The sequence below is a fragment of the Eutrema salsugineum genome, unplaced genomic scaffold (assembly GCF_000478725.1).
Source record: "Eutrema salsugineum unplaced genomic scaffold, Eutsalg1_0 scaffold_11, whole genome shotgun sequence".
In the NCBI taxonomy this organism is placed as follows: Eukaryota; Viridiplantae; Streptophyta; class Magnoliopsida; order Brassicales; family Brassicaceae; genus Eutrema; species Eutrema salsugineum.
Window position 1 is genome coordinate 10,714,014 of NW_006256901.1, and position 13,762 is coordinate 10,727,775.

A 13,762-nucleotide genomic window follows, 5' to 3' on the forward strand; every position below is an offset into this window, starting at 1 on the left:
GAGAACGACAAAATGTCGTCAGATGCTCTGGGGTTCCTCCTCTTTGTGTGGTGGAGGGTGACAGTTGCTAAAAACTCCCGGACTAACTCGCGGACTAGCTCAGCATAAGTTGCTAAGAACTCCCTAAGACTCGCGGACTAGCTTTTTGTGCTCCATAAGGCATACCTTTGACATAGAGTCTTAGGTAGCACGAAATAAGACCCATGTGCTTCTAGACTTTACATGCTAATTCTTTTGTGGTTAGTACTAGACTAGGCGGTAGCTAGAGTACTTGCACGACGAACTCCCACCAGAGGATTTCTATTCATGGAGATTTTTTCTGACAGAATATACTAGCTCATTTCACTTGAACATACTCTTGACATCTAATTTTCTCATCATTGGTTTTAGGCAGGCATCATGATATACATCTTGGACATCTTTACATCATTGTTACCACTCTTTGTTGTCCTAGATGGCCAGTTCATCTTTAGCTGGTACCACACCCTTTACCCAAACCTTTATGTTCAAACCTCATGCATTCCCTCTTCAGTTTGTATCAACAGATATGTGCAAAAACGCCGGAGAGGGAGGAACAACATGGTTTTCAGTCACTCAAGAGAAGGACTGAAGAAATTTGGGAAAGTGGAGCATCAAGAATATAACAAACCTTAATGGTGCCTCAAAAAGCTTGAACTCAGAGGTAAATTTCGTGCTCCCTAAGACTCTATGTCAAAAAGCGGTTTCTCCTTCGAAAAAAAATAAATTCAAGAAACAAAAAAAAAAGAAAGAATGAAAGAAAAGGAAATTAAAAGCCTAAAGAGTTTAGGATAGTCGAAATTATTTGGATAAGGTTACAAGTATTCATTTGTGAGTATTGGTTTTAAAACCTGGATAAAAATCTAAGTCTGGGGGGAGTCATGAAGAGAACCTGAAGAAAGGAGAACAAGAATCTTAAGGCAAGAAGAATGTGACTGGACACTGTGGATATCAACAGCTCCACCCTCTCTTGCTGTTTTGCATAATGTCTTTTCTCTCCAGAAAAAGGTAACTCTAAACACTAAGAACCTCATCCTTAAAAGAGCTATTTTGAATACCTAGCCTTGATAAAGTTTCTGAACTTAGACAGGTACACCTGAAGAAAAGCAGAGAGGGTGGTTGTCTGCGTGAACCGTTTTCTCCTCTCGCGAAAGACGATAAGCAGTTTTCTCATCGAAGAGACTCTTCGACTGGTTTTTTGTCCGGCCGACGTCGGCTCCGGCGTCGGCTGTACTTTTCCTTTATTTATTTTAGTTCTTCAATTTCTATTTCTAAGGCTAGATGGGAGATTCTATACATTGTCACCAAACAGCATCTTCACAAGATGTTTTCCTCTGCGACTAGATTTCGTTTTGTGTATTTCCCTTCATTTGGTGGTTTTAATTTTCAATTCCATTTTCTATGCCTTAATTTATTCTGATTTTCCTTTGTTATTCTTCGTCTTATGTTGTTCTGCTTCTTATAAAACCATATCGATGATTTCGAAGTTTCAATTTCAAAATCTCGTTTTCCTTCTCACCTTTAGGGAGAGTTTCTGTCCAACCATAATTCGACAACACTTCAAGAATATTTGTGTTGGTTTCATTCTATTTGGGACTTTTCCGAGTGGCTTCCGTCATTTCGTCGTTGAAACGTTTTGGTTTCCTCATCAAAGAATCTGTGACTCAGTTTTGAATTTTTCTAAATTGATAAGGAGATTTCAAGCACAAAACTGGGATCCAAGGATAAATATTTTTGGGATTGATGATTTTTTGATGAGAAATAAACAGGTATGGTCAAAGAGAGGAAAGAAGATGCTTCATGGCTTTGATTACCACTGAAGTCTGAAATACGGAAGAATGCAGAAACCAAAACAGAAATATGCATTGTTCGATGAGGGGACAAAGTCAAAGCTAAACCCTGTTAAAAGGATTTGGATACGGAAGCTTTGGTATCCAATTGTAGAAACAAAACTTCATACAACGGAAGCATTGGGTTTTATCATGCTGTGTGTAAGTAACAGGTTTAGCCAAAAGTTGCTAACCAAACACACAATTCGCATCAAAAGAAAGAATACGGAAAAGAAAAATAACAGATTTAATTATCCGTTAGCGAATAAGACTTTATTCGTAAAGCATCGTCAAATTCACTTTTATGTTATATCATTCTTAACATATAGCGCATATATCTGCATATGTAATGATTTGTTTTCCGGAAGTTTTGTATATTGACTTTGTAACCGTTTTTAGATATTAATAAAATAGTTTGCCGAAATAAAGGAATACCTAGCCTTGATTGCTTTACTAAAGTCCTTTTGATGAGAACCACTGGAATTTATAAATGAATGTTAAGAGCTAGTTTACTGGAGGATAGCTTTAAATGTTTAGACTTTTGCATGACGGATCAACGAACTAGTTATGCTTGTATTTTGGTGGGAATTTTTTAGACTATACTTGATCTATCTGAGCATAATGATTTACTTTGGTTTAGAAGCATGGTCTCTAATATTTTGTTAGTTCCTGCGATTTTCAAACCTCTTTTCTGGAGTTAGATCTTTTGTTTTGTTTGAGGACAGGGAGAGTTGATAACACCTGATTTTGACCATTTTTATGGATCATTTTCAGTATCTTATTCAGGTGTTTTCAATCAGTTTTGAAGGTTTTATAAGTGTTTTCTATGTTTTGGAGTTTTAAAAGTCTTTTCAGGTTACTTAGGCAAAAACAACGCAAATTGGAGAAAAATCCACTTTTGGCCAATTTCGGACCATCAGAAGTTTCACATCCGATGAAAACCTTCTCACCGTCTGATCAAGCTCAATTTTAGACATACGAGATAGAACACAACCAGCTTTACAATGCAAGTGGAATCAAAGCAATCTAACGGTTAGATCATAAGTTATTTCCAATTTACTGAAGACATGTCTCGCGAAAGAAGCAAGAGGAAGAATGAAGTTTGGAGATCATAGACCAACCACCGCGGTCCAGGAGCTCGTGACCGCGGTGAAAAACATCCTGGACACGCCTCAGAGCCTCCAGCCATGGTGGACCCATATTTACCAGCCTTGGAGAGCCCAATTCTGCGATAAGCCCATAAACAGCCTAACAGCCTTTTTTCAAGTCCAACTCATTCTCTCTACAAAAGAAGCCCTAAGGACAATAAATATGTATTTTAGAAGACATAATTTCGTGTGTGCTCCTTTCCCTTTGATAGGGAGGCACCCAATTTTTGTTTCTTAGGTTTAGATTAGGGAGGTAGAGATTCTTCTCTTGAACCTTTGCTGTTTCTTTTCATCTATCTATTCAGTTTATCCAATCTCTTTTACTTTACTGCTTTTCTATTTCAATGAAATTCTGATGTGCACTTGCGGCTTTCATTTATTTTTATTAAGGGTAAAACTTGTTCCCTCATGCAGTAGACACATCAAGTTTTTGGCGCCGTTGCCGGAGATTTGTTTTGCTGCCTTTGCTATTTTTCTTGTTCTAATTTCTGTTCTAGACATTTGATCTCTAGTTCCTTCTTAAGTTGCTGAATTATCTTTCCATTCTTTTGTTTTTTTCTGAATTTCATGAATACCAGGCGCAGACCTTTAGAAAACATTCCAATTCTAGACGAGATAGACAGACACGAAAGAGAACTTCGAAGACTTAGGCGAACGCAAGGAATGGCCGACGACGACCAGCCTGGAGATCTTGTTAACCAAACTTTAAACATGGACCAAAATGGGTCCGAAAGAGAACAATCACAGAGAAGGTGATCATGCTCGACAAGATGGAGAAGAGAATGAAATTCCTCCAAGAAATCCTCAAAACCGAGAGAGAGAAGAATGCGAAGACCTTGATGCACCTATCAATGCAGCCGATGGTAACAACCAGGAGATGCAGCCGAATGGGCGCATTAGCCGCCCTGTTCAGCAAGCAAATCAACACCGAAGACAAGCCAGGAACCATCGCATAGCTGATTTTGATGCACCTACTCAGAATTTTCAGAATCGATCTGCGATTCAAGTACCATTCCCGAACCGGAATGAGTTTGAAGTCAAGCCTCAAATAATCTCTTTGGTGAAACAAAACCAGCTCCATGGAGTTCCTTCCGAACATCCAATGGATCAAATTGAACTCTTTGAAGAAATCTGCAGCGTGATGAGGACAAACCAAGTTCCAGAAGACTATTTAAAGTGTATAAGTTGTTCCTTTTTTCATTAGCAGATAAAGCTCACCGTTGGTTGAAATCTTTGCCTGCATGATCGATCAATAACTGGGAAGAATGTAAAACCTCTTTTCTGAACCACTTCTACACTAAGTCAAGGTCGAACTTGTTGAGAACCAAGATCTCAAGTTTTCAGCAAGGACTGACTGAACCGTTTTATGAAGCCTGGGAGCGTTTTAAGGAGTATGAACGTGACTTCCCTCGCCATGGATTTCCCGGATCAAGCCTGCTGAGCACATTTTACAGAGGTTTGCAACCAAAATACAAACTTTCACTTCATACAGCTAGCAATGGAGATTTTTGACAAAAAACGATAGCATAAGGAAGAGCCTTCATCGAAAATTTAGCTCAAGCTAGCAGCAATGATTGTCCGGAATACGATAGATCAACAAAGCAGACTGGAACAGACAACAAGGAGATAACTTAGTTGAAGAACATGATGAGCCAGCTTTTGAAAAGCAACAATCGCCCAATCCATGCTTGTGAGACCAACAATGGCGTAGAAGACGAAGGACCTTGTGATACCGATCATACTAATCCAGCCTTTCAAGAAGATGAAGTAAACTATGTGATGGGCTTCCGGGCCTAAGGGTGTCTTTTAACAAGCCCGTTGGTCCTCCAAAAGTTTTAAATTTATAAAACCCTAGTGTTTGCAAGTGCACAGATGTACGTTGTAGGATTAAGGGTGGCGATCCACAGGGAGGATGTCTAATCTGCAAGAAACAACAATCTGGGAAGTAAGCAAAGTCATAAACCAATAAAAGTTTTGGGGTTTTTGGTTAAGATCCTAAACAAAACCTAATCTAATATTCACAAGAGATAAAATGCAATGCAGGATGAATTGTTAAAAGAATATCTCAAGCATATCGACTCAAACTAAAGACTCTTAAACTCATAGGTGGCGTCTTAGACTTCTCCGGTTTACTCTAATCGATGTATGATGGCATTTCCAATTAGTTTCCAGGTGATTTATCTTCATCTGTTTCTGGGAATTTGCATGGAACTAGAATAAACATATGTATGATTAACCAATTCTCGTCACCTTAATCAAATAATCTCTTAGATCTAGCAATTAACTCTCGCTCTCATGCTAAACTTAAGATCATGCATTAGACATTGAATTCGTCTGCTCACATAGCGACTCCTATAGCGACTATGTTCTTCTGAAGCTAGGTACGGATGATCTGATACAGCACTCTCGTGGCTCTGATCAATCCTAGGCTCAGAGAATAGGTCATGAATCTACTCTCATGCTTTATGAACAACTTAGAAGAGATGAGATCCATAATATGGTCTAGAACAATAGAAATCCTAATGATATATATGCTTGTCGATATCTTCAAACAACTTGACTCTCTGGGACTAATCTACATGATGCAATGAATGATAAAAGACATAGAAGAATGCAAAAGAATGAAAAAAGAAAGTTAATAAGATAAAAAGGAGAAAGAAAAATGGATCTGGAGAAGAATCCCCATCTCCATCGCCTAACCCTAGAAAAACAGAGTTTGGTGGCTCAAAATCTCATTACAGGAGCACACACCCGTTTAGGACTGCTAAACAATGTATTTATAGGTCCTAAGGTCTTCCAGGTCTCATTTAGGACTTCTCTGAAGAGAAATGGCAAAGTGGGCTTTGATGTTGGGCCTTGTGCCTCGTCCTAAGGTCCACCGGGGGTGAGAGTTTTCCAGGCAGGTAAAACATGTGTTTCCCGCGGGTGAGAGTCTTCCGGGACTGGTGAACTGGGTCATCTTGTTCTCCATGTATCGTTTGATTGCACCGTTGGATCTTTGTGATGTAAAGTGCTATGGAAAGCTGGTTGTCTCTTCTTAATTGTCTCCAAATTTGAGCAGGATCAAACGGTGAGAAGGCTTCCATTTGTTACCAAACTTCTGACGGTCTAACTCTGAGCTGAAAAAGTGGATTTCATCCATTTTGCTATCATTTTCCATAAGTTTCCTGAAAAGAGCCTTGAAACTACAAATACATGGAAATCATAAGAAAAGTTCCTAAAGGCATTTGAAATCAATAGTGAAAAGTGGTCAAAATCGGGTGTTATCACTATGTTGGAGCACAAACACCATATCCGAATCGCTTCAACAATGGTTTTCAACAACTTCCGGAACGCAAACTACAAAAATCTCTCTTATCGCAATCCAAATGTGGAGAATCCTCAAGACCAGCACTATCCGCCGCAGTAGAGACCATTCCAAAACAAGTTCTAAGGTGGAAATTTCGGAGGGACCGTAGTCTTTCAGCCGTGACAGCCATACAACTATCAAGGTACGCGATTTAACAATCAGTTTGGAAAACATCAAGGAGTCACAACAAACCAGATAGCTTCGCAAATCAGTAGACTTGAACAGTCTATCCAACAGCTTGTTATGACAAATGAGAAAACAGCTAAAGACATGAACGTGAAAGTTGACTGCATGTACAATGATCTTAATGGGAAGTTTGAAACTTTATCTTCGCACGTCAAGAAGCTAGACGTCCAAGTTGCCCAAACAGCCGACTCTAAGAAGAGACTAAATGGAGCTCTTCCCGGAAGAGTTGAAGACAACCCCAAGAGATTTTGCAACGCCATAACCACGCTGCCCGAAGAAGGAGCCAAAACCGATGAAGAGGATAAAAAAACCCCAATCTTTATACCACTTTACAAGGATGTCGATTCTAAGCAACCACCATTCAAGGTACCTCAACGTTCTCCATTTCAAAGGCTTACAAAAACCGACGACCCGGAAAGTTTTGTTTTCCAATGTTTCATTTCAGGAATCAAGTTCACAGACTATTTATGCGATTCCAGAGCCAATGTCAACATCATGTCAAAGACATTTGTTGAAAAATTGGGCATAAAAACCTTAAGGACATCGATAGTTAATGTAATCTTTTGAGATTCGTCTCAAAAAGATACTGAAGGGGCGATTCATGATCGGCAAGTTCTAGTTGGGAACAAAATTGTTCCGGCAGATTTCCAAGTTCTAGAAATGGATCAAGACAAGGAGAGACCACTAATATTCGGGCGACCGTTTCGAGCTACTGTAGGAGCAGTAATCGATCACGTAAACCGGCATGCTGTCTTCCTCAACGTAGATCGCAGGAAGTTTTACCCTACTGTCCCAGACGATGTTCCAAGTAAAGGTAGACAGCCAAAAGAGAATGACAAGGAGAAGCCGAGAGCTTTTGCGAAAATCAAGATCATCATCCCACCAGATGCAACAGAAACTAGTGAGAACCAGATCCAGGAACTGATAGAGAACATGAAAGGGTTTTTAACCAATGTTAAAGTACGAAAGAAGAGTAAAGGAAAGAAGCCGCTTCCTCAAGAGGAAGAAGCAAAACCTCCAGCAACTGGAAATGATAAAGGCACCGTGAATGTGACCGCGGCCGAGCCTACATTTACCGCGGTCGCGCGTCTCCAGACTGTGGCCGTTGGTCGTTGAGACGGAACCTCCGATTTCTGTTGCTTTTCAGATATTTCCAGTGATTCCCGACGATTCCTGGAACATTCCCGGAAGAGCCCATTCAAATTTTCCGTAAGTTTTGAATTCCCTGTTGCGTACCAGACAAGTAAGGTAAGTTTCCTTAAGCTTTTTAATTCCCGAAAATTTCTCTTCTCTTCAACAAAAATATTTTTTAAAGAAAGAAGATGCACTTTTTGGATCAAAACACCTTTTTCTCTTCTCTGCCAAAAGACTTGGAGATTTAGAAGATAGAACATTTTTTTCAATTTTTAAGCTTTTAAGAAATTCTTAGACCCATCCTCACTCTTTTTCAAAGCTGATTTCAAATCTGTCATTGAATCTCTCTTGCCAGCAAGGTATGAAGCTCAAACTCACCATTTTTAATTGATTTTGGAATTTAGGGTTTTCTTAAAAAGCCCAAATCTTGGTTTATTAGTGGTGGAAATAGTTTAAGAACAATAGATTATCCTTCCAGGATGTCTGAAAATCGATTTTAACATCTAGTTTTAGAGGAATTGAGAATTTTGAAATCGAATTTGGAACAGTAAAATTGATGAATTTGATCAAGTCTTGTGTGATTAGTGACTAGTATTAGGTAATCTATAATTTGACATGGAAATTGCTCAATTAAACTAATGTTTAGGAAATTTCTGTGTCAAGAACATCAAAAATCCGAATCTGGTCATGAACTACTCGATTTTTTGATTTAGTATCAATTATGCTTGCTTGTTGTTTTAACCAATCTCTTGATACTATGATTAGTATCACTGCTCGTTAATATGTTAAACTCAGCATCCATATTCACTCTATTTCCATGAATTATCTTGTCTTGTAGGAAAATGGAACAAACCGAGTCTCGAAGAAGCCGTCACATTGGTGACAGCTCTGAGGCAATACTCGATGATAGTACTCTTGGAGAGTACATGCTGAGCCGAGCCAGACGAAGAACAAGAGGTCGAGTGATGAGGATACTCCAACACTCAAGAGAAGCCCATGCGATTCCCGAGCCACCATGATAACACCGTATTTTGACCACTTTTATGGATCATAATTATATCTTATGCAGGTGTTTTAACTCTGTTTTCAATGTTTTTAAAGTTTTTTCAATGTTTTAGAGTTCAAAAGACTTTTCAGGAAACTTGGGCAAAAGATATGCAATTTGGAACAAATGAGCAATTTTGAATAAATGCAGACCATCAGAAGTATGACAAGCGATGAAGACCTTCGCACCGTCTGATTACCCCCAAAATTTGAGACCACATAGAGGATCCAACCAGCTTTCTAATGCACTTGGTTTGGAGACAATCCAACGGTTAGATCTTTAGATACTCCCGATGCAAGAATGAAAGAAAATGCAGTTCCGGAAGAGCGCATTAGCCGGGACCGCGGCCAACACCTATTTTCCCGCGGGTAGAGCCACCGCGACCGCGGAACTTGGTCGTTCACTTTCCAGACAACTTAATTAAAGCCCAGATCAATTCCTTTCGTTATTTTTGAAGCCCTAAGTGTCCAAGACCACTCCAGAAGCTATAAATATCCTCTTTAGGTCATTCTAAAGAAGGGAGACGAATAAAAACACAAACTTAGAGAGAGAGAGAGAGAGATTTCGTGTGGAACCCTAGAGAGGAGGCCGCCGTTTTAAGGAGAAGGAGCCGCCGCTGGAGAGCATCATCGCGCCTCCGTAGTCGCCTCTGTTCTTCGTTCTTCTTCCCTCTTTTCTTTAATTTCTTTCAACTTTCAATACTCTGTGATAATTGTTTACAATATGTTTGAGTAGTTACCCAGTTGGGTTTAAAGGGATTGTTCATAGGGAATTTCATGTGTCTTTGCTTATGAATTGATAGATTTAGGATTTATAATCTTCTAGATGTTCTTCATTTGCCTTTAATCTTACTGCGTGATTCTTTGTTGGCCACTTAGAAGCCGATCTGATATGATATGTTGCGAAAGTTTTCATTGATTGTCTGAACTAGGGTGAAACGAGCGATTATTCTATAGGGTTGGAAACCTACCTGTAGTTGAGTTGTTAATGTTGATGAGTCTTGTTCTGCTATTGCATCTTCTCCCTTCCAGGTTCAGAGTGGAAACCTACTGATCAGGGTTGCGAGAGATAATTGTTTAGTGCTGCGAAAGTAGGCTATTTATACTTCCATGCCTCGAGTTCTAGAACATACGTAGTTGATTACCTTTATCACTTGTTTAAAATCGACATAGCCTAGTCCATGAATCCCTGCGAATTACCCTTGAGCCCCAACGTTTGTTTTTCATTGCTTACAACCTTCAATTCTATTTGCTTTTCAATCGCTTATTACTTGCTTCCATTCGATTTAGTGACAACCAAAACACACAAAACCAAAACCCAAACCTGTTTAGTTCTAATCTGATTTAAGCATTGCAGTGAATTCGTACTGAAACAACTAAGTCTCTGTGGATCGATACCCTAAGTACTACAGCGCACATCTGTGAACTTGCAGACATTTAGGGGTTATAAATTTAAAACCTGAAGCTTAGTAAAACGAAAACAAAACACCCCGCGTTTACAATCGCAATCATGTTTTTGGCGCTGTTGCCGGGGACTTTGATTTGTTTCGTTGCGAATCCCAGTTTAAACCCATTAGAACGCTTGTTTACTTTTACTTTTTCTTCTGAATTTTTCAGGTTTCTCTGCGATGAGAGACCGGGAACTCTTGGTGATCCACCAATTCGTGTGGATGGTGATCCAAGGGACGATGACCTGACTGATGATGAGTTTGAAGAACCGATCTATGATGACAATGAGCTAATCGGATCGACAAAACATGAAGATGATGATGAACTGATTGGAAGTTTTGATTCACTCGAGAAATTCTTGGGAGATCGAAGAGCTATTTAACCAGCCTTACCTGAGGATGGCAAAACCGAAATTAAGGTACCATATATCCATTTAGTTCAACAAAACCAATTCCGTGGTTACAATTCCGAACACCCGATTGACCATATCGAGACGTTTGAAGAATTATGTGCAACCATTACAGAAAATGGGGATTACCAGAAGTGTAGTCTTTTCCTATTCTCTCTTAGAGATAATGCCAGCAAATGGCTAAAATCTCTGCCACCTGCTTCACTAAAAACATGGGCAGCGTGTAGAACTGATTTCCTAAATCGTTTTTATAGTAGAAATCGTTCAAATCTCTTAAGAAACAAGATAAGAACTTTTAAACAAAAAGAAGATGAAGATCTTTTAGATACTTGGGAAAGATTTAGGGAATACCAAAGAAATTGTCCACACCATGGATATACCGAGGAATACCTGCTGGGTATCTTCTATCGCGGTATAACTCCAGAGTTACGACACTCTTTCGACACAGAAAGTAATGGAGACTTCTCAACTAGATCTGTAGAAGATGCTCACGTTTTCATCAAAAATTTCGCAAACAGCATCCGTAATCAAGTAACCTTTGGTAATTCTGCACTTCCTGAGAAGAAAGAAGAGATTTCGGAAGTTATGAAGTGTCTCCATCACATAATGAGTCATCTTGGATTGCAACAACCAAATAAGGTACACAATACGTATAACTTTGACGGCTGGGACAACCCAATGGATTCTTATGATCAAGGGATGGCTAACACTGCAAAAGTCTATCAAATTCAAGATTTTCCATTCGTTTCTGATCACCGCGGGTCCATTCATCCGGACCGCGGCAAACCAAGCTTTCACCGCGGTCGTGATGATGCTGACCGCGGCCAAGACCTGTTTCACCGCGGTCGCGAGCCTTCTGACCGCGGAATACTGTCTTCCGAACTTGCCTGGACACCAACTTCCGAACCAATCTTGGCTATTCAATCTAATCTTGTTCCATATCCTAGTTTCCCTCTTCTGAAGCTGAAAACCTAAACAAAAGAATTCTAGAGCTTGAAAAATCTAGGTCTCAAGAGATTAGTGATCTTAGATCTGAACTAAAAACAATGCAAGAGGATTTCAATGAAAAATTCTACCTTCCTTAGCCTGATGATCAAAACTAGTTCTAAAAACTTAGAAAATTCTGAAAAGGAGCCAAGTGAAAATGCTTTCGAAAACTCAAGCGAAGCAGATCCCTCCGATCATGTGAAAGCTATCACACTTAGGAGTGGATTAGCTTACAAAGAGCCTGAATTTCCTAAAGATCCCGAAGATGAGGAAAAGGGTAAGGAAAAGGCGAAAGAAAGAGAAAGAATCACGATTGGAGACATTGAAAGAGAAGTGGTAGGAGAAAAGGATGGAGAAGAAGTAAGAGAAGATTCATCCTGGGAAATCCTTGGAGAAGACCCGATTCCACCTCCACCAACTCGTGTCTATAAACCTAAACCTCCATATCCTAGAGCCTTAAGAGCCCATAAGAAAGAGAAAGAAAAAGCTAAGCTGAAGGAGTTAATCGATCAATTAAATGTGAGATTACCTTTCGTAGAAGCTTGTGCTATGATTCCCGCTTTAAGAAAATACATGAAGGGTATTCTAACAAATTCTTTAACTCTTGAAGAAGGTGTTATGATGATAACCCATGAATGTAGTTCTATCCTGCAAAGCCGAATCCCTGAAAAGAAAAATGATCCTGGAAGCTTTGTACTTTCATGCACCATCAATGATGTAGCTTTTGAGCGTGCCCTCTGTGATTTAGGATCAAGCATAAACATGATGCCTCTTTCAGTAGCAAAACGTTTAGGACACTACACTTTCCAGCCCACTAAAATTTCCTTAGTATTAGCTGATCGTTCCGTTAGACAACCTGTAGGTATCTTAATTGATGTTCATGTCAAAATCGAAAAATGTTCCATACCCACCGATTTCGTAGTTCTAGAACTAGAAAGAGAACCTAAGGATCCACTTATTCTTGGACGACCATTCCTATCTACAGTCGGAGCCATAATCAATGTTCCTGAAGGAAAAATCAACCTTCATCTAGCCGGTCTAGTTATGCAGTTTGACATGAACAAAAGTTTCGATAAACCGACTCTGGATGGCAAAATTTGTTGGGTTGATGAGTAAGACAGAATTATTGAGGAAGTCTATGAAGATCTGCTTCTAGACGACTCTTTAAGTGTCACGCTTTTACCCGCAAAAGACAAACACAATTTCCTTGAAGAAATTTCGAGTGAGTGCGCGCGTATGCTTGATAAATCCGAAACTTATAGGAAACCTCTAAACTATCTAGATCTTAAGGACCAAAAAAACATTCCAACACCTCCTAAAGACACTGCCGCAGCAATTAATGATCCTTGGAGCAAGCTTAAAGCTCCTAAAGTCGAGCTTAAACCTCTTTCCGTCGGACTTAAGTACGCTTTCCTTGGACCAAATTCTATTTATCCTGTCAAAATAAACTCTGGTTTGACGGTATAAGAAACCACAATGCTGTTGACTGAGCTGAGAAAGCATAGAAAAACCTTAGGATATTCGCTTGATGACATACCTGGAATCTCTCCAGATCTTTGTATGCACAAGATAAGTCTAGAGGATAATGCTAAAAACTCAATTGAAAGTCAAAGGAGACTGAACCCTAATCTCATGGATGTTTTCAAGAAGGAGATTATGGAATAATCTTTCCTATCTCAGATAGCACTTGGGTTAGCCCAGTTCATGTTGTTCCAAAGAAAGGAGGAGTCACTGTCATTAAAAATGATAAAGATGAAATGATCGCTACAAGAACAGTAACTGGACATCGTATGTTCATCAATTACCGGAAACTGAATGCAGCAACTAGGAAAGATCATTTTCCACTTCCCTTCATAGATCAAATGCTAGAAAGGTTAGCTAATCACCCATATTATTGCTTCCTTGATGGATACTCCGGATTTTTCCAAATTCCTATTTGCCTGGAGGATCAAGAAAAAACGACATTCACTTGTCCATATGGCACGTTCGCTTACAGACGTATGCCTTTTGGACTGTGTAATGCACATGCTACCTTTCAGCAGTGCATGATGTCGATCTTCACAGACTTTATTGAAGATTTCATGGAAGTATTCATGGATGATTTCTCTGTCTATGGATCTTCTTTTGAAAAATGCTTGGCCAACCTTGGTAAAGTTCTGCAAAGATGTGAAGATAAGCACTTATTATTAAATTGGGAAAAATGTCACTT

General features: G+C 39.4%; 1 non-coding gene and 1 pseudogene across 1 annotated transcript; both read right to left on the bottom strand.

Annotated features, from left to right (window-relative positions):
* Window positions 1-4,315: 4,315 nt before the first annotated feature.
* Window positions 4,316-4,416, bottom strand: LOC112090126 (annotated as a pseudogene).
* Window positions 4,417-10,835: 6,419 nt separating this feature from the next.
* Window positions 10,836-10,943, bottom strand: LOC112090119. Its single transcript, XR_002901471.1, has one exon. It is a non-coding gene; the product is annotated as a small nucleolar RNA R71 (small nucleolar RNA).
* Window positions 10,944-13,762: the final 2,819 nt, after the last annotated feature.